At 41.3% G+C, this 26,908-nt stretch overlaps 1 long non-coding RNA gene across 1 annotated transcript; it reads left to right on the top strand.

Moving 5' to 3' along the window:
• Positions 1-9,235: 9,235 nt before the first annotated feature.
• On the top strand, positions 9,236-14,851 carry LOC129037974 (uncharacterized). Its single transcript, XR_008503031.1, has 4 exons — positions 9,236-9,266; positions 10,776-10,903; positions 11,240-11,308; positions 13,381-14,851. It is a non-coding gene; the product is annotated as an uncharacterized LOC129037974 (long non-coding RNA).
• Positions 14,852-26,908: the final 12,057 nt, after the last annotated feature.

Raw genomic sequence — 26,908 nt, 5'->3', positions numbered from 1 at the left:
TGTTTGCAATTTCAGAGATAATTTTTTTTTTTTTTGAGACAGTTTCACTCTTGTTGCCCAGACTGGAGTGCAATGGCGCGATCTCGGCTCACCGCAACCTCTGCCTCCCGGGTTCAAGCGATTCTCCTGCCTCAGCCTCCCGAATAGCTGGGATTACAGGCATATGCCACCACACCCGCCTAATTTCTGTATTTTTAGTAGAGACGGGGTTTCTCCATGTTGGCCAGGCTGGTCTTGAACGCCCAACCTCAGGTGATCCGCCCGCCTCGGCCTCCCAAAGTGCTGGGATTATAGGCGTGAGCCACCGCGCTCGGCCTATGATAAATTTGATTGAAAACTTAAATGCAAGTTTTTAAAAAATGTGCTTACTTCAGGCCGCGCGCAGTCACATGCTCTCCATCCCCTTCAAATGCCTCTTTCGTACCCTGTCCTCCTTCAAGGCCCTCCCAGGCTCTTTGACATTTGCAGGCAAAATAGTCTTCTCCCATCAGCCATCCTGTAGCTTTTGCTGAGGCTGCTATTGTAGCATTTACCATAGAGCACATCTCCAATTATATGCCACTTCCGCAGGAGGCCTCCTTTGAAGTTAATGGCCCCTTCTGGGGTTGTCTTACCTCTTTGTCCTAGCCCCTTTCCCAGGACCTGCTCCTCCTTCCTGTAATGGTCTGTCAACCTCCTCTTCTGGCTGAACCGCAAGCCTCCCGGGGTCTAACACTATCTTGCTCACCTGGTATTAACACACCTACCATGATGGTTGATTCATAGTGGAATGCATATTTCACTGTCAAACCAAAAAGTGTGCTTTCTTATCATTGTTTTTGATAAGAAAACCTTAAAACATTTTTTAGAAGGGAAATAAATTGAATTATACCTGAAATTAAATTAATACGCCAAAAAAAATTCGTGTCACTTTAAAAGCAAATCCAAATGATTCAGTATTATTTCATTTAATTTTTTACAACTCACTGTTTTTCTCAATTCAGTGAAAGTGTGTTCTCTTAAAACTCGATGTTTACATTTCAGTCAAACTTTTTAAATTTAGCAGCTCTCATCTGCTGAATCTCAAGAGGCCCAGTTGTACATATGGGCCTTATGATAGATATCCCATACCTTTTTAAAAAATAATGCTAATAATGGAAACTACACTATCTCAGCATTTCCTGAGTGTTGCAACTTTGATAGTATGCTCTTTACAATGACTTGGCATTCTAGAAGACGTTCATTTTGGGGTTTTGTTTGTTGTCTCTTCAGACATGACCTTCAGTATCAGCTCTTTCTTAATTAAACTGCTGAATAGCAAACTCCTCTTTTCCCTGGGGAACTGGAACATTGTAATATAATCCTTCTCTGGGTCCCAACAAAAGACTGTGTCACTTGACTCCCACAGACTCCTTAGACCCCAAGTGTTTGAGTTTAAACTTCGATTCCCTCACCTTACTTGTGTGAGTAGCAGAGGAACACTGAGTAAAGAAGAACAAGCAGACGTGGAGGAAGCAGAAAACAAGAGGCAGGAAACAAGAGGTCTGGAAAGGAAAAAGGTAAAACAATTTACTATAGAAAACAGCCAGGAGAAGAGAATGCCCATGAACTTGAGCCCCTTCTTTGTCAGAGGTGACCAGAGTGTCTGAAGTCCGAAAAGCCTAAGCAGTAATTTCATTATAATTTTGGCCACATTTTATAATGATCAAGTATTCCCAAGAGTCTACGTGCCTTGCATTTTTTTAGTAACTCAATTCAATTCTGATCACAGTTCTAAATATACTGGTGCATCCCATCAATACGACCCAGTGGGCCTGTACTAAAAGCAAGCCTTTCTCTAAGAACTCCATCCACTTTACTACATAGTAATCAACATATAGGGTAAGAAAAAAGGATAGAAATTGCTGCTGTCTGCACATTTTAGTCAGGGGAAGTGCCAAAGAAATTTATTCTAACGCCTAAGGTCACATGGCCAATCAAGGGCAATGCCAACCCCAAGAGCCATGCCCCATTCTGTGGGTTCAACTTCAGTGTCTTATAATAGATGATTAGTTTAAATAGAACCATTCTTTAGCCATAAAGCAAACAAAACGGGGATCTTTTGTGATGGACGTAATTTTTTTCCTTAAAAAAATACCCTTTGCAGAAGGAATATATTCACACAATAGAGTGTAGTAAAACTCTTCCTGTAAGTTTTTGAGCCATTCATTGCAGGTGTGAGGTTCTTTCACGTATAACATCTCTCTAAGCTTTCTGCTGCTGAGAGTGAAAATCTGAACCACAGGTGTACCTTGTATAGTAGAGGAACCACCAGCCTCTGCTAGGGTGTTACCTAATATTTATTTGAAAAACAATTTTTAAGCCAGACGCAGTGGCTCATGCCTGTAATCCTAGCACTTTGGGAGGCCAAGGTGGGTGGATCACGAGGTCAGGCGTTCAAGACCAGCCTGGCCAACATGGTGAAACCCCGTCTCTACCAAAAATACAAAAATCAGCTAGGTGTGGTGGCAGGCACCTGTAATCCCAGCTACTCGGGAGGCTGAGGCAGGAGAATCACTTGAACCCGGGAGGCAGAGGTTGCAGTGAGCTAAGATCGTACCACTGTACTCCATCCTGGGTGACAAGAGCGAAACTCCCTCTAAACAACAACAACAACAAAAATTTATTGGGATTCATGCTTCATTTCATGCTTTCACTAGATCTGCATCTGAGAAAGCACGGAGTGCGACGTAAAAATTACTGCACGTGAGACAGATTTTCAGCTTTGTGTTCGCCTCTGGTAAAGTAACTCAACTTCGGTATTTCGAATAGGGTCTTCTCATATCTCTAAGTTGTTCTTGGGGACCCTGAACAACACATGAGCTCCTGCTACTGTTCACAACAGCACAGCGGTGGCTTTCAAATGGAGTCATTCAGTTAAACCCAAGCATAACAATGGGAATGGTGGATCTACTCTCCAGCTGGTGTTAAATTGTGCAAGGTATTATCAAATCCTTTTCCCAAGGCTTGCATCTTCCCTTCCATTCAGTAAATTTCTCTACAGAATCCAAATACTTCAGGGTTCAACAGTTGCATGGTAAGCATTGACAATCACCCTGTACTTTCTGCAGGGGATACGCATACACAGTGCTGGTGGCTCAAAGCTTTCAGCAACTTAGACAATCTTGATTGAGTCTTGCTTACAACAATCAAGTTCAAAGATAACATTTGCCACCACCCTGAAACACAATGTGAGAGAGTTTTACTTTATAGAATCATTTAACATAAAGGGGCAGAAAAGAACCTAGAAACCTAAATCCAAATGTTTTACAAGTGAGAGAAGAGATTCTAAGAGCTAAAATGACTTGTGCAATCTTACATCAGCGAATACTGACACAACCTGGGCCTTGACCCCTGGGGTGTCCTGGCTTCAGCCTGCCTCTCACTGTATCGTATGTCCTACACTGTAAGGTGCAGGAGTGCAGGGATTGCACCTAGTTCATTTGTCACCACATACGCAGATTCTAGCACAGTGTCTAACACATAGCACAGAGGAAAGGAAAGAAGGAAGGAGTATTTAGCAGTTGAGTTCCAAATCTAACTCATCTTTTTACCTTAAATATTTTAGCTTAGTTAGAGGGTTCTGTGAGAATGAGATTATGGTGGAGAATAGATAGACAAAAGGACCACATGGGGAGTGGGTTATGAGGTTTGAAGAGAAAAGATGGGGTTGGCTTGAAATACCAGAAACTTATAACTGGAGAAAGAACATCACAGCAGGATATCTGGCCCCAAAGTATGGCTCTCTGAAGTCACATGTCTCAAAGACGTTGTGTTGGTGTGAGTGTGAAGGGGACACAAGAGATCCAGGACAGAGCAGCTGACACACTCATTTTCTCTACTAAGACAGCAGCCCAGAGCATGAGATGTGGACACTTCCCAGAGCTCTCCTCTCCACTGAGTTCTGACCCATGCTCCTTTTCTAGAAGACTTTATTCTCCATGAAGCATAGCTCGAAAAGTGACCTTTGCAGTAGTAATTTTGAATCCAGCTCCCTGGACCCCTCACAAGGATGTCAGCCAGAGCTCAGCTTACGCTAGATTCTACTGCAAGATGTGAAGGGAAGCAGCGCAGGTAGAAACTCACCACTTGATGATCAAAAGCTCCTTTAATGCCTCACGCACCCTGCCAATCTTGCCCCAGCATTGCAACAACCCCCTCCCCACCCCTCCTCCATCCTGACACTCTGTGTTTACGTTATGTAAATAATCTCATACTCCATCATGGTCTCTCACAAAGTCAGTATCTACCTTCTGGTTCAACATCTCTCCCGACTTTCATTCTAAGACATCGCAGCTGCATGTCTTCAAGGCACATCAAAAGCAAAATTTCCAAATTCCAAATGATTACAGTCAATCTTTATGATTCACAGATCCCACATTTGTGAATTTTTCTCCTTCCTAAAATTTATTTGAAAACCTGAAAATAAAAACTCACACTGTTTCCACACTCATTTCCAGACATTCAGAGAGCAGTGAAAATTTTGGGTTGTGTGTTGGTCACACATGTTCCAAGTGGGGTCAAACAAGGCAATGCTCACTTTCTTCTTTCAGCTCTTACACAGTCAACAAGTGTCCTTTCTGCAGTCTATGTATTTCCACATTCTTCATATTTTTGTGCTTTTTGCTGGGGATTTCACTTTTTAAAATGCTACCCCCGGCCAGGCGCGGTGGCTCACGCCTGTAATCCCAGCACTTTGGGAGGCCGAGGTGGGCAGATCACCTGAAGTCAGGAATCTGAGACCAGCCTGGCCAACATGGCAAAACCCCATGTGTACTAAAAGTACAAAAATTAGCTGGGTGTGGTGGTGGGTGCCTGTAATCCCAGCTACTTGGGAGGCTGGGGCAGGAGAATTGCTTGAACCTGGGCGGCAGAGGTTGCAGTGAGCCGAGATCATGCCACTGCACTCCAGTCTGGGCTACAAGAGCAAGACTATTGTCTAAAAAAAAAAAAATGCTACCCCCTTGGCCAGGCGTGGTAGTGGCTCACACCTGTAATCCTAGCATAGCACTTTGGGAGGCTGAGGCGGGTTGATCACTTGAGGTCAGGAGTTCAAAACCAGCCTGGCCAACACAGTGAAACCCCGTCTCTACTAAAAATACAAAAAATTAATGGGGCATGGTGGTGCATGCCTATAATCCCAGCTATTCGGAAGGCTGAGGCAGAAGAATTGCTTAAACCCGAGAGGCAGAGGTTGCAGTGAGCCGAGATTGTGCCACTGCAGTCTAGCCTGTTCAACAGAGAGAGACTCTATCTCAAAAAACAAAAGAAAAAAAAATTAATTAATTAAATTAAATTAAATGCTATCCCCAAGCGTAGTGCTGAAATATTCTCTAGTATTCCTAAGCACATGAAGAGTGTGATGTGCCTTGCAGAGAAAATGCATGTGTTGGGTTACCTTCATTTAGGCATGAGTTATAGTGTTTTTAGCTGTGACTTTGATGTTCATGAATCAACAATACATATTAAATAAGGTGTCTTTAAACAGAAACACATAAAATAAGGTTATGTATCATCAGTTGATGAAAATGTTGTGACCAGAGGCTCAAAGGAACCTAACCCTGTATTTCCCGTAGGAACAGTAGTTTAATGTTCCTTAATTCAGTGTTTTAGGCAACTTTATAGAAGTAACTACAGTAAATAATGAAAATCAAACTGTAACTATCACTTTACCCCATCTTAATTTTCCATCAGTATCCATATGCTCCATTAATGTCCCAGAAACCTGAGAGTTATCTTAACCTTCTCCTTCTAAACACACCCAATCAGTCCTCAGCCTAAATAAACACATTCTGTCCTCATCCCCACTACCTTGAATAAGGTCCTCATTATCTAGCATGGAAATTAATCACAATGGGCTCCTAACCTGTCTTCCTTCTTCCCTGTTTTACTTGCAGTTCATCCTCTGCCCCTGTGAACTGACTGTGACTTTCTCTGCTTAAAAACCTTACCTTTGCAATCTCACCATGCCTGAGACCACACCGCGACTCCAAATTCCCCAGGGGAAAACTTAAAGGTCCAGTGATAACAAACTGTTGGAGTTCTCTGCATTTGTCAAACTTCTCACCTCTTCTTTGCATATGTTGATCTCCCTACCTAGGATGTCTTTTCTTACCTTTTTAAGTTGAGGAACACCTATTCATCTATGAAACACAACTCAACCCACACCTCCAAAATTAAACTTTCTCTGATCCCAAGAAAGAGGCAGGAGCTCCTTGCTCAGTGCTACTTCTGCCCCAGTATATAATTTTCTAATTGCCTTGGTCATATTTAAGAGTAACTATTTACATTTTCCTACTCCTTTCCCTACTAGACTGAGCTCGTTGAGAACAAGGGCTGGCTTTTCAAGCTTGATCGCATGAGAAGTTTCCTATACTGTTTGGAAAATGGTATTCAGTAAAGGATGGTGAAAAATCAAATGTGTGAACAAATGAATGGCATGATTCCCACAGACATCACTTTGACTTCTTCTCCTGTGTCTTAGGTGAACCTCACCTTTGGCCCCAGCTCTCTACCTGCTTAAAGTCATTATAATTTAGTAACTATCCACTCAGCGAAGAGGGCAGTGGTTCCTGGGCTATTCTATAACTGCCAGGTGTTGACTATTTTAAAGCTTATGGTTGAAACCAGAAAAATATTTGGCCTTCTGCCCAAGACTTTGCTTTGACATAGAAACTCCCTCCCCCTTTTTTCCATTATCTACAATTTATCCTTCCTTTAGGGTCTAAACTTTTCCTTCTCCAAGGTGCCTTCCCAGCTACCCTCCCATTAACCCCAAACCTCTGACTGCTGTATTTTCTGGGCCCTGTAAGAGTGGCCTCCACCACTGGGGGAAGACGGCAGGATAAGGGTGAGCTCCCCAAGAAGGGCCCCCCATAGAAAGTCGCATCTGGGAGTGTCTGGAATTAACTGTGAATGCTTTAACCTGAGGAAAAAAGACTGCAACTTCTCTCCCCTATTTGCTTTGTTCCCCCAGGGTATCTTCACGTTGGGCAAAGGTCAGTTGTGTGTTTGTGCCCACCCTTAGGGCTGAATTCTCCCTTAGGCACATCGGAAGTATAGTACCCAGGGCCCGCAATACTTTTAGGGGTTTACAACAATGTTTTCATTTTATTTAAAATCATAAGAAAAAGAACTATATAATAATAATGAATATGTAAACATGAATCCAGCCTGGATTATATGATCTTACACCAGTATAGTCATAAAATACGATTATCAATATTTTTATGGAGGAAGAGGCCCACAAAGGCAAAAGCAAAGCAAGTGAACCACTTACCACCAGACAAGCCACAAAAGTCATAATGCACCGCTGACAATTGTGTGAGCTGGAATCCAGTGAGCGAGAAAATAACATTAGGAAGAAGAAGTACAGAAGATTCCCGAATGCTAGCGTCCTGTGTTTGGGAAAGAAATCTCTCTCTTTTGGGTGAGGAGAAAGAAGTTCCCATATCCCACCCACTCTCCTGCCTCCACCCCAGCAAGAATGCAACTCATAGAACATTCTGTGCCCTATCACATTCATTACACCTGTGGGACTCATTCACTCATCAAAGATCACCTGGCTACTTAGGCATCCTCATTTCTATCGTTCAGTGGTCAAGCTCTTCTTCCCGTTCAGCGTACGTAGTACCTAGTCTGTTGAGGGTGCTTTAAAATGTTTAAAGAATGACAATGATCAATTTCTCCTATTTTTTTTTTAGCTTTTGAATGAAACATTTGGAAACATTGAATTTTCATGCTGCATTCTATATATTAATTATGAAATAACTCTCATGATTGGAATATTCTAAATGAAGAAAACAGAAAAGGAGTTACGTCTGTTATTTTTCACCAAACACAGTACACTGGGGCTTATAAATACACTTTATCAAATCCCTCTGTGCAAGTAGTCCCGAGTGCTCCCGCTACCAACCCTGCACCATGAGAGAATGAATAAATGAATATCTAACAGGGCCCACACAATACCCACGAGATAATCGGCATTCTGAAAGTGTCTGAAGATATCATGTATGATAGACACCAAAGAGTGACCCTGTGCATTTCACTCCTGAATTACTGGATGGCAGAAATGGCTGAGCAACACAAACAGATCTGAGAAGGACAAAACAGATAAATTCAGAAAACAGGTCAGCGTGATTAGTAGATGTCAGAAATGATACTTTTCTGTCCCCCACCCCCTTCTGATTTATGCAGGACACTGTTTCTAATTTCCTTTGTTTTTCAACCCCAATATATTCCAGCTCCAGTTATTCACTACAAATGGCCACACTGTTTACCGAAGGCTGGTGTGTCAGTTGTTGAAGGAAGAAGGGACCCAAGTAGTGCCTGTCTCCAGAAGCCCAATTTCTAACCCCTTTGGGTTTCCAGCCTCCTAGCAAGTAGACGAAGACTGCCAAAGGTTGATCTCCAAATTGAGTTTCTCCAAGGCCAGTTTGCAGAGGCCTGGCAATCAGAAGAGGATACTAAAGGAGCATCCTAACGACAGACACACTGAAAATAATTATCCTGACCAACAAACACCCTCAAAGCTATGAGAATGGTCTTACAAGCAAGGTCTGCTTTAATAGAAACGTAAGTATTATGCATTGCAGTCTATTGTAAATTGGTTGTAATTTTCTCCTGACACTTTCTGAATTAAACTAATTAGTATACGAAAAACAATAATAATAATAAAATAATAATAATAACAAATGCCACAAAGCAAAAAGCAAACTCGATGTCTGAAGGTTAATGATTGCTCATGAAAGCCTCAGAAATAAATTATCTGCCTAGGGACACTGTCACATGATCAGCACAAAAGCTGCAACAGCCAAAAATGTTTATGTAGAGGAAAAAAACACTGTCAGCGTCACAGAACCCTTCCCCCCACAGCTAAATTCAAGTCCTGAACCAGCCAGCTGCTCCTGACTGCTTACATTAAACTAATTTGTGCTGCTACATTGCAGCTGCTTAATTTTTAGTCTGAACTTTATCACCAATAAGTGTTACAATAACAAGCGATATGATGGTATCTCTGAAGAAATATCCATCAACCCCCAAACAATGACAGCCTCACAAGAGTAGACTGCAGAAAAACAAATTTAAAAAACAAAAAACAAAAAAAAAAAAAAGAAAGGAAGAAAGAAAATTACCCCCACACTGCCTCTTTAAAAGGGGGGAGGGGCAAACTTTTATTGGGAAAGGCTTTAAAATGCTGCTTTGTTCCAAAGGCCATTCTGCAATGATGAAGGGGGGTGATTGAAAAGGTTAGTAGCAGGGGAAGAGTTAACAAGTAAGATGTGCTTTTGCTAAGAGGGGGTGATTTGCAAGGTGAGAGAGCTTTAGAAGGGGGAAGGCAATTTCCTTACAACAATGCAATCGGTACTTTCTCTCTTGCTCACCGTCCTCCAAAACGCTATGCAAACCCAAACTGCAGCCTGGGCGGTAATTTCAGAGTTGCCCCAAACATTATTCTTTGGCCAGCCGGGCACTGGAGCTTACAATATTCCGTGTTGTTCCCCATGTTTTCCTGTGTTATTTTCCTAGCTCAGTATAAATGCAGAAACTCTTCTTTGGGCAGAAACAGACACTGACCTGAACTGGTTTAAATTCCTGCCAAATATGCAGGCACTGTTTTTGCTACATTTTGGAATTTGGCTTAGACCATATGCCAGGCATTTATTTGTACTCAGAACTAGAATGGAGACCTAACAACTTCAAAAAATAAAAGTTTTTTTTTTTAAGCATTAAGAATGTCCTGAAAGTTTTCTATTATTAATTAATCTGAATATGATTAATGTTTTTAGTTAAGATATCTCATTACACACTCTCCTGTTTACTGCAGGGGAAATTCAGCTTCACCCTGCTCAGTAATTACAAAAACAATTCCTTTGAAAGCAAGGGAAGAACACCCATGTCAGCTATTTACAGCATTTAAAAAATTCTGTGGTTTTCAGAATTAAGGTTCAAAGTGAATGTTATTAATGTTGAGTAATAAAGTAGTTTTTCTTGCACAGATATACTAAATGTAAAAAGAAATGTTTACACTGGAATGATTTTCCCAGGGTGGGAATCGGGGCTGGGAAGTTGGAGGTTTGGGCCCACCCTAGGTTTTTCAACTTGACATCTTTACATCTTACGGTTCCAGCCCAGGTCCTAGCAGATTTCTTTTTTCAGAGAGCTGGTAAATTACGCCACGGGACTGACTCAGAGTACGGGGCATGGCCTTGTTTCGTGGGTTTCTGTTGATGATCCTCCACCGTGGCGGGGCAACTGTGTTTGCAAGAGCCCTCCAGGAGAGGATCCCGGGGGGAAGTAGATGGATGAGGAGTCCCTGGAGCCCATCAGGATTTCTCTTCCCCTCCCCCTCTCTGGTGCCAAATGGGTCACTTGCACAGTGCAAGGCTTTCTCTCCACAGAGCTCAGCGTGATACCTCCGTCTGCTGTTGGCAAAGCTTTAAGACTGCTGGGAACTCAGACGAAAGCATCCTCAGGCTTGGAGGTGTGGCAGGGTGTAACTAGAATGAGTGCAACTTTTTAAACGGCTCCTAACCATAGGCAGGCTGGGAAGGCCCCAAGACGGAAGGGCAGCCGAGGGGAGGGTCGCTGAACAGCAGCTTGCTCTTCTTAATGAAAGAATTGGCAGCGGTGTTTGGTTGCTCTTGAACAGAGTAAAAGACCTTAATAGGCCAGACGTCCTATTAAAACCTCAATTGTGAAATTAGAAATTAACTTGATGGAATGTGACAGTCTATCTTACCTATCTGTTCTTTCAGAGCTGGACTAAATTGGTCTAACTAGGACACTGGAAGGCTTGCTTGTGAATCAGTTCACACGATCAGTGTGAAAAGCGGGTATGAAGACCCAGATGCTGGTGTGTACGTGTGCATATAAGCCCCAACAGGTATGAATTCAGAAGCAGTGGATATGCGGGTACTCTTCACTCTCAAGCAAGCCCCACATGACAGAAAGTTCTTGCTACCAGCCAGGAATGATCTCACAGGGTTGAGCAGTTTGAATTGGCTACTTTCCTGAAAATCTCTAGAAACAAATTCTTTTCGACATAGCCTTTTCCAGAACAGCACCAAATTAGAGTAAACTCCACAAATCCTGAATTAGAATCGTAATTCCGAAAAGCGGCTATCTTTATTCTTGTGGGCTCCATAAGCAGCAAGGGACTCTGGTCACCGGTTCTTTCATGGCGTCTCTGAACTTCCCTCAATCTAGCTTTGCTTTTTAGCTAGAAATCAAGCCTTTCTGGCTTCCAATTGTCGGAGAAGTGGAAACAGTTAATGGAGTATGCAGTGAGGTATATTGTAATTTCCAATTCACAGCATTAACGCTTGTAGTCATGAGCTTGAAATGTAGCATTTTTCACAGAGGCAAAGTGTGGAAAGTAGTATATGTGAGTAAGGAGTACAAATGTTGTTGTGCATTTTTGCTTACATCTGACAGCATAAGCCAAATTATAGAGTGACAAAAGTCAGATATATAATTGTCTTTCATAGCATTTTTCGTCATAGAATTATAAATGACAAATGATTTATCTAAAATTAAAACCACTGTTACTATTAATATTTTTATATAAATATAAAGCATTTTTCCTCCTAAGATCTTACATGACTTTACAGATTATCAAAAGAGATAATGTACATGAAAGTGTTTTGCAAGCTATGGATGCTATTATATAAAGATTATTGACATTATTATCACATCTGTCTCCAAATTTTTTTTTTTTTTATGGTGGAGTCTTGCTGTGTCACCCAGGCTGGAGTGCAGTGGCACGATCTTGGCTCACCGCAAGCTCCGCCTCCTGGGTTCATGCCATTCTTCTGCCTCAGCCTCCCTAGTAGCTGGGACTACAGGTGCCCACCACCACACCCAGCTAATTTTTATATTTTTTAGTAGAGACGGGGTTTCGCCATGTTAGCCAGGATGGTCTCGATCTCCTGACCTCATGATCCTCCTGCCTCGGCCTCCCAAAGTGCTGGGATTACAGGCGTGAGCCACCGCGCCCAGCCTCTCTCCAAATTTTAACAAGTAATTTATTCTAAGGCTGGGTACAGTGGCTCACACCTATAATCCCAGCACTTTTGGAGGCTGAGATGGGAGGATTGCTTGAACCCAGGAGTTTGAGACCAGCCTGGACAACAAAGGGAGATCCCATCTATACAAAAAAATAAAAATTAAATAGCTAGTCATGGTGGCACACGCCTGCTACTCCTACTCGGGAGGCTGAGGCAGGAGAATTGCTTGACCTGAAAGGCGGAGGTTGCAGTGAGCCAAGATCGCAGAACCCGGGAGGCAGAGATTGCAGTGAGACAAGATCACGCCACTGCACTCCAGCCTGGTTAACAGAGTGAGACTCCTTTTCAAACAAACAAATAAACAAACAAAAAATGTATTCTATCTTTTATTTGCAAGATAGGTAAACAAAGGTATATTGATTGTGCAAAATCTTCCAAGAAACAGAACTAAAAGACAAAAATCTTGTAACACTTCTTCACTCAACTAGAATGTATTGTCTGGTTACTGTGTGTACAGTAAGGGGGCAATCCTGATGTCATGCGACTGAAGACACACTCTGAATAACTTCTTCTTTCTCAAAATATGTATCTCCACCCATGTAAAGTGCCCTCTCATTCAAACATCAGGAAACTAGACAACAGAATGAGAGGTCAGTGTCTCTGAAATCTCTCAGTTGGCATGCACCCGGCTACGCTAGATCCAGAGCGGTGAACGGTGGGGAAGATTTGGACAGAGCGACTCCTACGCAGAGCAGACCTATCCCTGAGGCTCACCTGACATTGTGCTCGGAGGCCGTAATACTTTTAGGTGCCCATGAAAATGTTTTAATTTCTTTTAAAATCAGAAGAAAAAAAGGAACTTTTAGGTCAAAGAAAGTTTTTTTGTTTGTTTGTTTGTTTAGACAGAGTGTTGCTCTGTCACCCAGGCTGGAGTACAGTGGTGCAATCTTGGCTCACCGCAAGCTCCGCCTCCCAGGTTTAAGCAATTCTCTGCCTCAGCCTCCCCAGGAGTTGGGATTACAGGCGCCTGCCACCACGCCCGGCTAATTTTTTGTGTTTTTAGTAGAGATGGAGTTTCACCATCTTGGCCAGGCTGGTCTTGAACTCCTGACGTTGTGATCCTCCTGCCTTGGCCTCCTAAAGTGCTGAGATTACAGGCGTGAGCCACCACGCCCGGCCTAGAAAGCCTTTTTAATATATACCATATTCATCTTTATACCAACATGATCATAAAATACAATTTTTTACTTTTTCACTGGAGGAAAGCGCCCATGAAGGCAAAAAGTGCCTGGGTTAGTTTCCTATTAGTGCTGTTACAAGTTCCCACACACTTAGTGACTTCATTATCTTACAGTTCTGGCGGTCAGAAGTCCGAAATGGGTCTTACACGACTAAAATCCAGATGTCGACAGGGAGGAAGAACTGAGGATCCTACATCATGTTAGGGAGCAGCAAGAGCACTGTAGTAAGACATAACCCTCCTTTGCCTCTCTATGTCCTCTGCCCCATGCTGCTTATGTCCTTATTGAAGTTAAGAGTCCAGCTGTCATTGAGAACCTCTGATACTGCACCATTTGATGAAGGGCTATGAAAAATTCCCCCAAGAACAGCAATGCACACTGATCCTACCAGCTCATTCACTTTAGAATACACTTTCTAAAGCCAGTACTAATGGCTGTAGGCAAGTAGAGCAGGACTGTCAAGATACCTCTACCCAGTTCATTCTACACATAGACTGTCTGGTTTTCTGAGGTCACAGCAGTATAATCTTAAGGTGACCATTAAGATCTGATTGACACATTTTCAGGATTTAAAGTAAAATTAAAAGAACGTGGAAGACAGCTGTTTGTGGCACTGTAACAGATAGCCATGTTTACGAAAACAAATTCAAGTTGAGCAATGATCTGGCAGATTTTGTTTGCCAGGGAGGACCATTGAGCCAATGAAACCCACAATTTTCCCACTTCAAGAGATTTTTTTTTCTCAATGACATTATATAACTGATTCAGATCTCATTTTTCCTTTACATACCCAGACACAACCCTAGAGATGCCGAGCCCCCAGATATTTCACTTTTTATCAGATATTTGGCACAAAGAAACACTTTTGCAGTCTGTAGTTTAAACTAAACAACTGTCTGGGAAACCTTTGTGATTGTAGGTGCTAATTTCAACTCTCCTGTAACTCATTCCTCGGTATTACCATCTATAAAATGGATGTAGCAATAATAAATTAAGTCATGAAATTGTTTATGAGGAATAACCACTGATGGGATTATGTGGCACTTTACACACATAAAATCCTAAGTAGTCCAAGCAATCAAAAGTAACATTTCCCAGTGACATCTCCATAAAAGCCACTTTCTTCTGAACAAATGCAAACTTTCCAGAGATGTTTAAGCCACAGAACTGCACAGGCAGATGTGAAATGTAAACCCTATAGAGAAACAGAGAAACGAAACAAAATCTGCATTTAAACATTGGAGTTTTATCACAATTGCAATACATCTAACAGTCTTCCTTGTTTTACTTACTGTATATTCTTTTTCTTACCATCATGAAGAAAAGATATCACAGAAAATGATGTTAAAGACAGGCCTAACATACACTTTCTGAGTTTTCTGGTGAAAGATTATGTTTTCAAAAAACTTCTCGAAGGGAAACTCTTTGAAGTGTTTTTACTGCCATTTGATCAGTTAAAATTTTGTTATTTGCATTATTTTGAAATGTCTTTGTACTCTAAAGCCTGGTAAAAGGATGCATAATTGTGGAAAACAATTTAATAAGTAAGAGAAAACTAACAATAACAATATAAAATACATACGGAATTCCTGACTCCAAAGAATTGAAATGGGGAGAGGGTGACTAAAATGAAGAGAAAAGTTGACAAGTGAAATTTCAAGTAGTTTTATTTTTAATAGGAAAAAAATTATCCACCATTAATATGTAATCTGCACAAAGACAAGGTTAAAAAAAAGAAAGAGCAAAGTCAGGAAGGTCAGGGTGTTACATCGGATTTGTGCAGATAAATTATATAATAACACTTTGGATAGAAGACTTAAGTGAAACTGGAATAATGACATCCTGAATACTGTTTGGCTACAAACAGTAGAAATTTCTCCCTTTGTAATGCCTTCCACCTCATCCCTGCAAAACAGGATAGGGAACGGAGCAAACTCTGAACAGCAGAGAACTACATCCAGCCAACAACAGCAAAGAAGAGAAAAGAAACCATGAAGTGGGGTTATATTATTCCAAAATATTCTTTGACATTCCCTAGATTTTTTTTTCCATTTTGCTACTGTACTTGCCCAACCATGCTGGGGTGTTATGCTATTTTAGACATGAGTTAACAGGTCTCTTTACATACACACATTTCCACATTCCAGTGAGACCTATTATATCCTTTTCCTCCCTACCCCACTCTTGCAGCGTGCACACACACACCACCACTCTCTCTCCTTCTCCACCCACACAGTACCATCCCCCTCTAGTATTTTTTCCTTGTTGTTCAACACTTCCCCATTACTGAATGTTTCCAAGGCCATGCAAATCCACATGCCTGAGAAAGGTTTTCTACCATATGACATGGTTGATTCTGTGAAATAAAATAGCTGCAGACAGAGAGCAGGTAAAACACAACAAATGGCAAGAAAAAGGAAGAACTTTGACTTGGCTGGTAATTGAGAGGGTGGGAATAGACCTCAGGGGATCTTGTAGCCCTTGCTACTCAGTATGCAATCCATGGACCCATAGCATCAGCTGGGAGCTTGTCAAAAATGCAGACTCTCAGCTGGGCACGGTGGCTATAACTATAATCCCAGCACTTTAGGAGGTTAAGGCAGGAGGATTTCTTTTTTTTTTTTTGAGACGGAGTCTCACTCTTGTCACCCAGGCTAGAGTGCAGTGGCGGGATATCAGCTCACGGCAACTTCCACCTCCCAGGTTCAGGTGATTCTCCTGGCTCAGCCTCCTGAGTAGCTGGGATTACAGGCGCCCGCCACCACGTCCGGCTAATTTTTGTACTTTTAATATAGACGGGGTTTTGCCATGTTGGCCAGGCTGGTCTCGAGCTCCTGACCTCAGGTGATCTGCCCACCTCGGCCTCCCAAAGTGCTGGGATTACAGGCGTGACCCACCGCGTCCAGCAGATTTCTTTATTATTATTATTATTATTTCAATAGTTTTGGGGAAATAGGTGGTGTTTGGTTACGTGGATAAGTTCTTTGGTGGTGATTTTTGAGATTTTGGTACACTCATCACCCGAATAGTGTACACGGCACCCCAGGAGGATCTCTTGAGCCCAGGAGTTTGAGACCAGCCTAGGCAACATAGAGAAACCCCATCTCTACAAAGAATTTAAAAATTAGCCAGACATGGTGGCACACACCTGTGGTCCCAGCTCCTCAGGAGGCTGAGGTGAGAGGATCACTTGAGCCTAGGAGTTCAACACCAGCCTGGGCAACATAGTGAGAACCCCCAACCTCCAGAAGAGAAAAATGCCTACTCTACATCAGACCTACTGAGTGCACATTAAAGACAGAGAAACATTTCACTGTGTCAATCTCCACTGAAGACACTTGTCAATGATTTAAATATGTATATCCAATGGGGAGAAAACTCATAACTTCCCTTGGTACATATTCAAAGAACTATTAGCCTAAGTAATCAAGATGCAGCTGCACTCCTCACCCTTCACCCATTGGCCTTCTCATAATTTATTGGGATTTTTTTTTTGCTCTATGTGCAGATTCCTATTCTCCCAACAACTTCATGGCAATGTAAGGTAACTACAGTCTGGCTGGATGAGATGGCTCACACCTGTAATCTCAGCACTTTGGGAGGCCGAGGTGGGCAGATCACTTGAGGTCAGGAGTTCAAGACCAATCTGGCCAACATGGTGAAACCCAATGTCTACTAAAAATTCAAAAAAAAGAAAAAAAATAGCTGGCCATAGTGCCACATACCTGTAATCCCACTTACTCGGGAGGCTGAGGCAGGGGAATAGCTTGAACCAGGGAGATGGAGGTTGCAGTGAGCCGAGATTGCTCCACTGCACTCCAGCCTGGGCAACAGAGACCCTTTCTCAAAAAAAAAAAAAAAAAAAAAAAAAAAAAAGGATAACTACAGTCTAAAATGGTAGGCTTTGGAACAAAGACCTAAGGCCCCAATACTCTCTACCCACTCAGATGTTTAATACTGTGATGGGTGCTTCATCCTCCATCACACCCAGTGAAACCTCACAGAGAGAGAAGGGTGAGAATAATATTACTCTCCCAGAGGCATTTTTATTTGAGTAAAAGAAATGACTGAATCTACAGTATTTGGCAGAGGAAAAGAAATTTTATTTTTTCCTTTTTATGCCAAGAAGTTGGGCTGGAGGACGTTCCCTTTATCAGGTCTTACAAGCATCAACCTTGTTCATAAGGCCAGCCCTGCCTTCACTGCAGAGGCAGAAGGTTATTTTTTAAGCATCACTTGGAAGTTTATTGGAAAGTGCTTCCTAGGTCTTCGAAATAATGGAAAACAAGACATGAAGGATCAGAGCAGAAATATGCAAAGTCACCTTTAAAAAGGAAGAATTGCTCTGTGAAAAAAATGAGTCTACCCTAAAGGGGGCTCATTGCCATGGAAGGATGGCAAAGGAAGACTCCCAGAGGCAAACAGTGGCAGGGCCCATCCAGGCACTCTGGGAATGTCCGCTCCATCATCAGACTTCGAGGTTGATTGAGCATTTTCGGGCCCACTGAAAATTCATTCTTTCAGTAGAGATGAATGCAAAACATGCTGCTAGACCTTAACAATCTCTGGTCCTATTGGCAAGATTATTCCCAATGCTGTTTGGATGTTTCAAGCCAACTTAACCTGATGCCACTATACATCCAATGTATCTAAATCCTACTTTTCAGATTCTGCCCTACAAAACAAATTAGAAGTATGGGTTGACTTGCCTTAAAGTTTGAGTACTCAAGGAAAGGGCTAATCACGGAGGTTCTAGTATTCTGGTTCTTAATGCCATAACTTCTCACAGTCAATAAGTGGGTTGACTTTCTAAATTATACATCAATCTTAAAAGCTGGGTTAATGTGACTCTCCCCACTGAGAAAGGAACACTTGCTCAAAATACTGACACATCAGCTTTCTGGGCCTACAAGCCTTAGGGCTAAAGACAAACTATGATAAGTTAATCAAAGCCCAAATGGCTGCTCTATGAAGCTTCTCCAGAGATAATCCTGGGCCCCTTAGTTTGTGGTTACCATACTATTATGAAAATGGGATTACAAATAAATCTCTAAGGTCTGTGGTTCATGAAACTTTCAGGACTCTGTTTTGTGTGTGTGTGTGTGTGTGTGTGTGTGTGTGTGTGTTTCTGAGACGGAGTTTTGCTCTTGTCACCCAGGCTGGAGTGCAATGGCTCAATCTTGGCTCACTGCAACCTCCGCCTCCCAGGTTCAAGTGATTCTCCTGCCTCAGCCTCCCCAGCAGCTGGGATTACAGGCATGTGCCACCACGCTTGGCTAATTTTGTGTTTTTAGTAGAGACGGGGTTTCATCATGTTGGTCAGGCTGGTCTCAAACTCCCGACCTCAGGTGATCTGCCCGCCTTGGCCTCCCAAAGTGCTGGGATTACAGGCATGAGCCACCGCACCCAGCCGCTTTCAGGACTCTTTAGAAATATTTACTTACTACTCCATAAAATGCTGGGAATACCATGGGAATGTCAAAGCACAATCATAAAGTCATCAAGGGGAAATTTTCACCTATCTATTTTTCAACAAATATTTTCTGTGTTTCTCCCATGTGCCTGGCACTGTGAGTAATTCTGAGAACACTTTGAATGGGGAAATAGACAAGTAAGAATCCACAATGCAATGCGCTAGTGCAATAACAGAAGAACAGGGCAGTTTTCTAAATTGTATCTGAGTTGAGACTTAAAGGGGAGAAGGATTTGGCCAAGTTGGTGATCTGGGGAGAGAAACTGACTGATCTGCAAAATAAAATGGCTGAAACCATAAAGCAGTTAAAACAGAATGAACGGCAAGGAGAAGAAACAACCATGACTCCTCTAGTAATTAAGAGATAGGATGAGCATAGATCCTGTAGCCCTTGCTACTAAAATGTGGTCTGTGGACCAGCAACATCAGCTGAGATCTTATTAGAAATACAGAGAGTCTTTTTTTTTTTTTTTTTTTTTGAGATAGAGTCTCACTCTTTTGCCAGGCTGGAGTGCAATGGCTCAATCTCGGCTCGCTGCAACCTCTGCCTCCTGAGTTCAAGCTATTCTCCTGCCTCAGCCTCTCGAGTAGCTGGGATTACAGGCATACGCCATCACCCAGATGGTCGGCAGGGCGTGGTGGCGCATGCCTGTAATCCTAGCACTTTGGGAGGCCGAGGCGGGTGGATCACCTGAAGTCAGGAGTTCAAGACCAGTCTGTCCAACATGGTGAAGCCCCCGTCTCTACTGAAAATACAAAAATTAGCCAGGCATGGTGGCGGGCGCCTGTAATCCCAGCTACTCGGGAGGCTGAGGCAGGAGAATCGCTTGAGCTCGGGAGGTTGCAGTGAGCTGAGATGGTACCATTCCACTCCAGCCTGGGCAACACAATGAGACTCTGTCTTAAAAAAAAAAAAAAAGAAAAGAAAAAGAAATACAGATGGTCCCCAATTTATGATGGTTCTCCTTAGGATTTTTCAACTTTACGATAGTACAAAAGCAATATGCATTCTGTTCGCTCATTTACTCATGGTGAAGTTAGGTCTGGAAAAATCTATTGTAAATTGACAATATTGTAAATTGATGAGTTTATCTGGATGTAACCCCATTGTCAGTTGAGGAGTGTCTGAATAGAATTTACAGCCCCTTCTGAATCAGAATCTGTATCGTGGCATGTTTAGAGAACTACATGTCTTTCCATATTGTTAGATGGTAAAGTCATTAAAAAATAGCCAGAGACGAACCGAAAAAGTAAGGGAGGGCTAGATTGTAAAGAGTCATATTTACCATATAAAGGGGTAAGTTTGGCTGGGCGCAGTGGCTCACGCCTGTAATCCCAGCACTTTGGGAGGCCAAGGCGGCAGATCACTTGAGGTCAGGAGTTCGAGACCAAGACCAGCCTGGCCAACGTGGTGAAACCCCATCTCTAGTAAAAATACAAAAATTAGCTAGGCCTGGGAGCACGCACCTGTAATCCCAGCTACTCAGGAGGCTGAGGCGGGAGAATCGCTTGAACCCAGGAGGCAGAGGCTGCAGTGAGACGAGATCCCACCACTGCACTCCAGCCTGGGCTACAGAGAGAGACTCTGTCTCAAAAAATAAATAAATAAAAATAAATAAATAAATAAATAAAGGGGTAAGTTTAAGAATTGCAGAGCGGAGAGATAACAGATTTTTATATTCAACATGTCTCTAATAGCAGGGTGATCACTTCTCAGGCTTTTGGCTAAGATTAAGCCTAACAGCAGTGTGAAGAATGGATTCAATCTAAGACAAGTTTACTAGTTCTAACCAAAACAAACAAGCAAACAAACAAACAAAAAGTGGAATTAAGGCAGATGTAGTAAGAGTTTCTTGAGAGGCAGACAGGACAAGAACTAATGACTGATTGAACTAAAGAGTAAGGGAGAGGAAGGAGAAGACTAAGATTCTTGTTTCTGACTTGGATACCTACCTGGATGATGATGCTTGTCATACAGATGAAAAAAAGAGAGGGAAAATAGGCTTTGGGGTCAGAATGGTCTCTTCCAGACATGTTGAATATAAGGAAGTTTGTACACAACTATGTAGAAAGAGCTATTTATATATTTGGACCAAAGGAGTTATATATTTGAAGCAAAGCTAAGGAAAGTTACAGAAACGCAGACCTAGAAATCACCGACAGAGAATAATTGATGCCACAGACAAAGATATTATTTAATATTTGCCAAGAAGGTTGTGAAAAGTGAGAAGAGAATCTTCCTCCTGCTTATTTCTGCACAAAGTTCTCTCCTCTTTCCCTTACTGCCCCCCAACAAAAATTCTAGTGTACTTTTGTCATTGCTGGTGAAGATCAAGTTCTAGTTTCTGAAATTTTTTGTGACATTTCTAATTATCTCTGAAACATATCTGTCCAAAATTCCACTTCATTATGGTTATACCTTGGATCAGATGATTGATATGAATCTGATTTTAAAATGCATACCTATAATTTCTGAAAATTAATGTATTTTCCACTCTCAGAAATATGTGCATTTTGCAAGGTCATTTACCTAGTTCTTATGTTTAGAGCAATAGCCAAAGATATGTAATTCCCTGGTAATTTCTAATATCCATGGCCCACCAATATCAGGCATTTTGGGAAACAGACAAACTTTGTGCTGATCTTCCTACCACACTGCTACGTAAATGCTACTAGTTCTCTTCCCCCTTTCTCTCCCAACAAAAGGCTCATTAAAACCAGGAATGAAGTGATATGATGTCTTGGATTGTATTTAAAATAATCCAGTGGTGTTCAGATGGAGAGAGAAAGGGGTTGGATGGGAATATATATGAAAACAAGACTGGTCATGAGTTGATTATGGTTGAAGTTAGATGAATAATATTGGAGTTATTTTTGTGTATGTTTGAAATTTCCATAATAAAAAATTTTCTTAAAAAATATAAGAAATTATGATCAGTGATTGACTCTAACTTCTTGTTCAGGACCAGATTTCTAAGGACAGGGCAGGACACAAAGTAAATAATAGTTTATCTTTGGATTGGCCAATACTCTCAAACTATCACTCTTTGCTTAAGGCATTTTTGTCATTCCAATTAATCTAACATCATTCAACATGTTCATTAACATTATACTTACTACATCTTTCAAATCATAATTAATAGAAATAAGACCAAGTGTTTTATGGTGGTATAAATCATTGGGAAAACCTTCTCAATTATATAGTTGATGAAAAGCAATATATGATAATAATTCTGCAAATTCACCTCAAGCTGATCCTCAGCAGATCCACAAGGTTCATTTATTTAATTTAAATTCCTACACAGTACATTGAAATATCTCCAATATTTCAAAAGCCAAAGTTAAAAAATAAAAGTATAATGACAGTTATGTCTAATTTAGCTTTTAATCTATTGTTGGGGGGTTGGGGGAAAAAAGATATTTTTACAAGAAATATTTACAAATAGAGCCGCAAAGTCTCTCACTTAGTTCACCAATTAGAAACAAATCAGAAAATACATTTTTTAAAACATTGATTTTTTGAGCACACGTACGAAAATTTCTAACATCAAGTGAGTAAAGAAATATGTGTTTATTTTTGATGCCATAATATGTTGCTAAAATAATACAGAGATAAAGAATTAACTGGACCAGAGATGTTATACCTTGTTGTGAAAAAGTATTCTTGAGTCTAAAAAGGTAGAGAAATAATTAATGCTGTGTTTCAATCCATGTTGATATTCTTACCCTCAATAAATGTATACAATTATTATTATTATTATTATTATTATTATATATTTTTTGAGACGGAGTCTCGCTCTGTCTCCCAGGCTGGAATGCAGCGGCATGATCTTGGTTCACTGCAACCTCCGCCTCCCAGGTTCAAACAACTCTCCCTGCCTCAGCCTCCCGAGTAGCTGGGATTACAGGCATCCACCACCATACCCAGCTAATTTTTGTATTTAGTAGAGATGGGGTTTCACCCTGTTGGCCAGGTTGGTCTTGAACTCCTGACCTCAACTGATCCGCCCGCCTTGGCCTCCCAAAGTGCTGGAATCACAGGTGTGAGCCACTGCGCCTGGCCTCCACAAACATTTATAAACATCTACCACAGGCCAGGTACTTTCTAGGCACTGGAAATAGAGTGGTGAGTGAAAGAGACCTAGCAGCTAGAATAACCTTATATTCTAGCAGGAGAGACAAGCACAAATAAAGGCATAGATATGTACTGTGCAAGTAGTGATAGGTGCAAAGAAGAGAAATTAAACAGAGTAATGGAGATGAAGAGGTTGAGAGGAGGCGCAGGCCATCTATTTTAGTGGCTTCTCAAGAGCACATTGTTCCACAGTTTTTAGAAGGTTTTCCTCTGGATATAAATGTTTAAATGGTTGGCATCCACCTGTTTTAGTTTCTCAGAGTAGCAAATGATCTAGTTAATCTCCTAAGGTTCCTTTCTGCCCTATCACTTTATTATCAACAACTTCATAATTAACCACATTATGAACAACTCTGTTTTTAGAAATCTGCTCAAAATTTAATATTTATGAAATTCTAACAGTTTCATGGTCCATCTTCCCTAATTCTCTTTTCATTCTAACAGATTCTTTCCCTGTTCCCTGTCCCACCAGCCACACAAATTACTGACATGGATTATAAGTCAGGTATTCAATGTGGAAATACATTAATAATGTGTTTATACTGAAAAAGCTACACAAATTGTTCAATAATTTCACTACTCACATCCCAGATTCTCCCTGCAGAAGCTCCTGACATATCACAACCTGGCCACAAATTAATGGACCAGGGTCAACTTCTGAGTCAAGGTCCAGACTGGTCATCAACTCATGGGAACACCAGTACCAAACCTCTGCCCTAAACCGGGTGCCTTAAACCAGGTCTCATGGGATACTATCTCATGGGAAATTTAAAACTGAGGCTCAGAAGTATGTCAGCAAATACAAAGCACTGTGGAAATAAGTGTGCAGTCAATGCCATGAAGCAATATAAGCAGAGTGTAGTAACAAGGCACGTTCTATGGAGAATGAAAGTGAAGAGAGAATTGCACTATGGAGAAAAAGCAGGTAGACTGGGCACGGTGACTCACGCCTGTAATTCTAACACTTTTGGAGGCCGGGAGGGTGGATCACTTGAGGCCAGGAGTTCAAGACCAGCCTGGACAACACAGTGAAACCTGTCTCTACCAAAAAATACAAAAATTAGCCAAGCATGGTGGTGTGCACCTGTAGTCCCAGCTACTCGGGAGGCTGAGGCATGAGAATCTCTTGAACCTGAGAAGCAGAGGTTGCAGTGAGGCAGCATCATGCCACTGCACTCCAGCCTGGGTGACAGAGTGAGACCCTGTCTCAAAAGAAAAAAAAAAAAAAAGGAGGTAGAGGAGTTTTGTCCCAAGAATAGCCTCCTCAGAGAGAAGATATTGGTCACCAGCTATCCTCCCAGCTTCCTTGAAGCATCACTGTATGGTACATGCCAGGAACTTTCCCGAGATAAGTCCTCCTTACTTCCCCAGGGCTTATTCTTACTTAAAAGCCTGTCAACTGAGGCTACCTGACAGTTACAAAGCAGGATTAAAACTACATTTAATGAAGTTTACCATCATCATTTATGCAACAAAATGACCCTGTTAGTCTGGCTGATGAGGCCACTTATCAATAACATATTCCAAAGGCTCATTGTATGCAGAGCATTCCAGAAAACATAAATGGCACAGGAACATTATGATCCCATGAAAGGGAAATTAATAAATAGTAACACTCTGGATAAAGTTTTACAGGAAGTTTAACATGAAGAATTGCATCATTGCAACACAGTCATGATTAAGAGCACACATTCTGGACCTCTAGACTTCCAGGGTTTGGTTCCCAGCCCCCCAGCTAAAAGCTGTTCAATTTTGAGCAGATAACTCCAATCTTTCTACACCTCAGCATTTTCATTTGTAAAATTGAGAATATTAATAGTTCTGCTACAGAAAGTATTGCAATAATTGAGTGAATATAAGTAAAATGCTTATTGTTGCACTAATAGCTTATGATGGTGAAAAGGATGGAATCTACAAGTACAAATATTGTGAATGATAAAAAGAAAAAGGTTGGGCTGGGCACAGTGGCTCATGCCTGTAATCCCAGCACTTTGGGAGGCTGAGGCAGGCGGATCTTGAGGTCAGGAGATCGAGACCATCCTGGCCAACATGGTGAAACCCCATCTCTACTGAAAAAAAAAAAAAAAATTAGCTGGGTGTGGTGGCACGTGCCTGTAATCCCAGCTACTCGGGAGGCTGAGACAGGAGAATCGCTTGAACCCGGGAGTCGGAGGGTGCAGTGAGCCGAGATCTCGCCACTGCACTCCAGCCTGGCGACAGAGCAAGACTCTGTCTCAGAAAAAGAAAAAGAAAAAGATTGTTTCCATGATATATTTATCCTTTACACTGGGGCCAGTGTTTTACCATGCATAAAGGCTCCCCAACAAGACTATAAACTCTGGAAAATTCAGGACCATGTTTAGTTTGCACGTTGTTGTCTCTTGGGAACTGTCACAGTTTCTAGCACATAGTAGGTGCCCAGTAGTATTTGTTAAATTAACAACTGGCTAATCTAAGCCCTCTTGTATATCTTTGTCAATATACTCAATTATATACACAATAGTACAATCCTGCCTCACATTTATTTTTACTTTTTATCTTTCACATATAGGTTTTATCTATTTACCTTGCCACTTCATTTATCTCTTGATGCATAACTCTCCTTGACAATAGTGCAAGGGGATTCAAACTTACTGTGACCACATTCCTGCTTTGTAAAACACTTGTCCCACTTAGAAGTCTTTTCTATCTATTCTTTAAGTGTAAACACTTTATCACATGTATGCTTCATTCTAGATTCTGCCAGAAACAGAGTAGAAAAACTGTGGCTCACCCAGGACCCAGTCTTTCCCCACGTTCCCCACAGATGAGCTCTGAATCTGTTATAATTGACTCACCACGACCTGCGTGCACACATGGAATTCCTCATGGCATCCTTAGATCTTTTTTGCCACATCCTTTTGCTCTGACTCTAAGAGGAAGCCAACCATCTCTTCACTGGCCTGTGCCACAGATGCCTTCCATGTCAATACCATCTGTGATCCCGACGGAAATGATAGTTAAAATTTGTTGCATCTGTTATTGAGCCTATCTTTGTAGTAGGAGTAATGAAATTTGGCTTCCAAACTAATTCATCTTTATGCAGATAGCCCAAACTCACCTGCAATTAAAACGCTGAAAGTAGTCACAACTGGGAGATACAAAATAAATGTGGGAAAAATTTCTTTTTCAATAAAGAAGCATGATTATTTTGAGAAACATCAACTCCAAGGACTATAATCTAAGCTGGTAGAAATTAAAATTATGGGAAAATAGAATTTTGCCAATAGACTTGAAACTGTGAAAATAAGTAGAGTGTTTGATAACCTGAAATAAACTCTTTCTAAAGCACTATTTTTATAGTGGAACCAGGGGTAGCTATTATTTTGTTATTATTTTAATTGTTTGTGAACATATGGGATAAAGAAAAGGAACATAAATGTGATTGCAGCTACAGTATATCTAGAAGAGGCAATTTAATTTATGTTCTAAAGGAGCATAAGAATGATTCTGTCACTCAGAATTGAAGATGTTTAATGTATATTGTAAATTGGTAATGTTTAAGATTTTCAGATAGTGTGTATATTGATTAAACAAGATTTTGAGAGATTTCAAATGGCCAAAAAGTGTAATTGTCTTTATGTATATCAAAATGTGTTTTTGAAACTTCTGAATTTCTCAGTCATATAAACAATAAACATCTCCCCCTAGAAGAAAATTTAATCCTATTTTACTTAGTTGGACATACTCTTTCATACACAAGAACACTTTGCTAGTTTTCCAGTGATCACACAAGTGACTGGTGATAGTTGGACTACAGCCCCATGGCTCCACACTTCCTCCAGGCCCCTGTGAGTCCACCCTGTACTCAACAGAGTATAGACAGTTTAACTAGTTAGCCAGAAAATCCTGGGAAATCTGTCTCAGTGTAGACTATTCAAAGCTGGTATGCATCATTGTAATTTACTAACAGTGAATATTGATTCTGCCACAAAGATAAAATAATTTTTGCTTTCAATAAAAATAAAGAATTGGCCAGGCACGGTGGCTCACG

This window comes from Pongo pygmaeus, chromosome 5 (genome assembly GCF_028885625.2).
Source record: "Pongo pygmaeus isolate AG05252 chromosome 5, NHGRI_mPonPyg2-v2.0_pri, whole genome shotgun sequence".
Classification (NCBI taxonomy): domain Eukaryota; kingdom Metazoa; phylum Chordata; class Mammalia; order Primates; family Hominidae; genus Pongo; species Pongo pygmaeus.
Note: the sequence above shows the minus strand (reverse complement) of the source record. Positions and strands in the feature narration are given on the sequence as shown.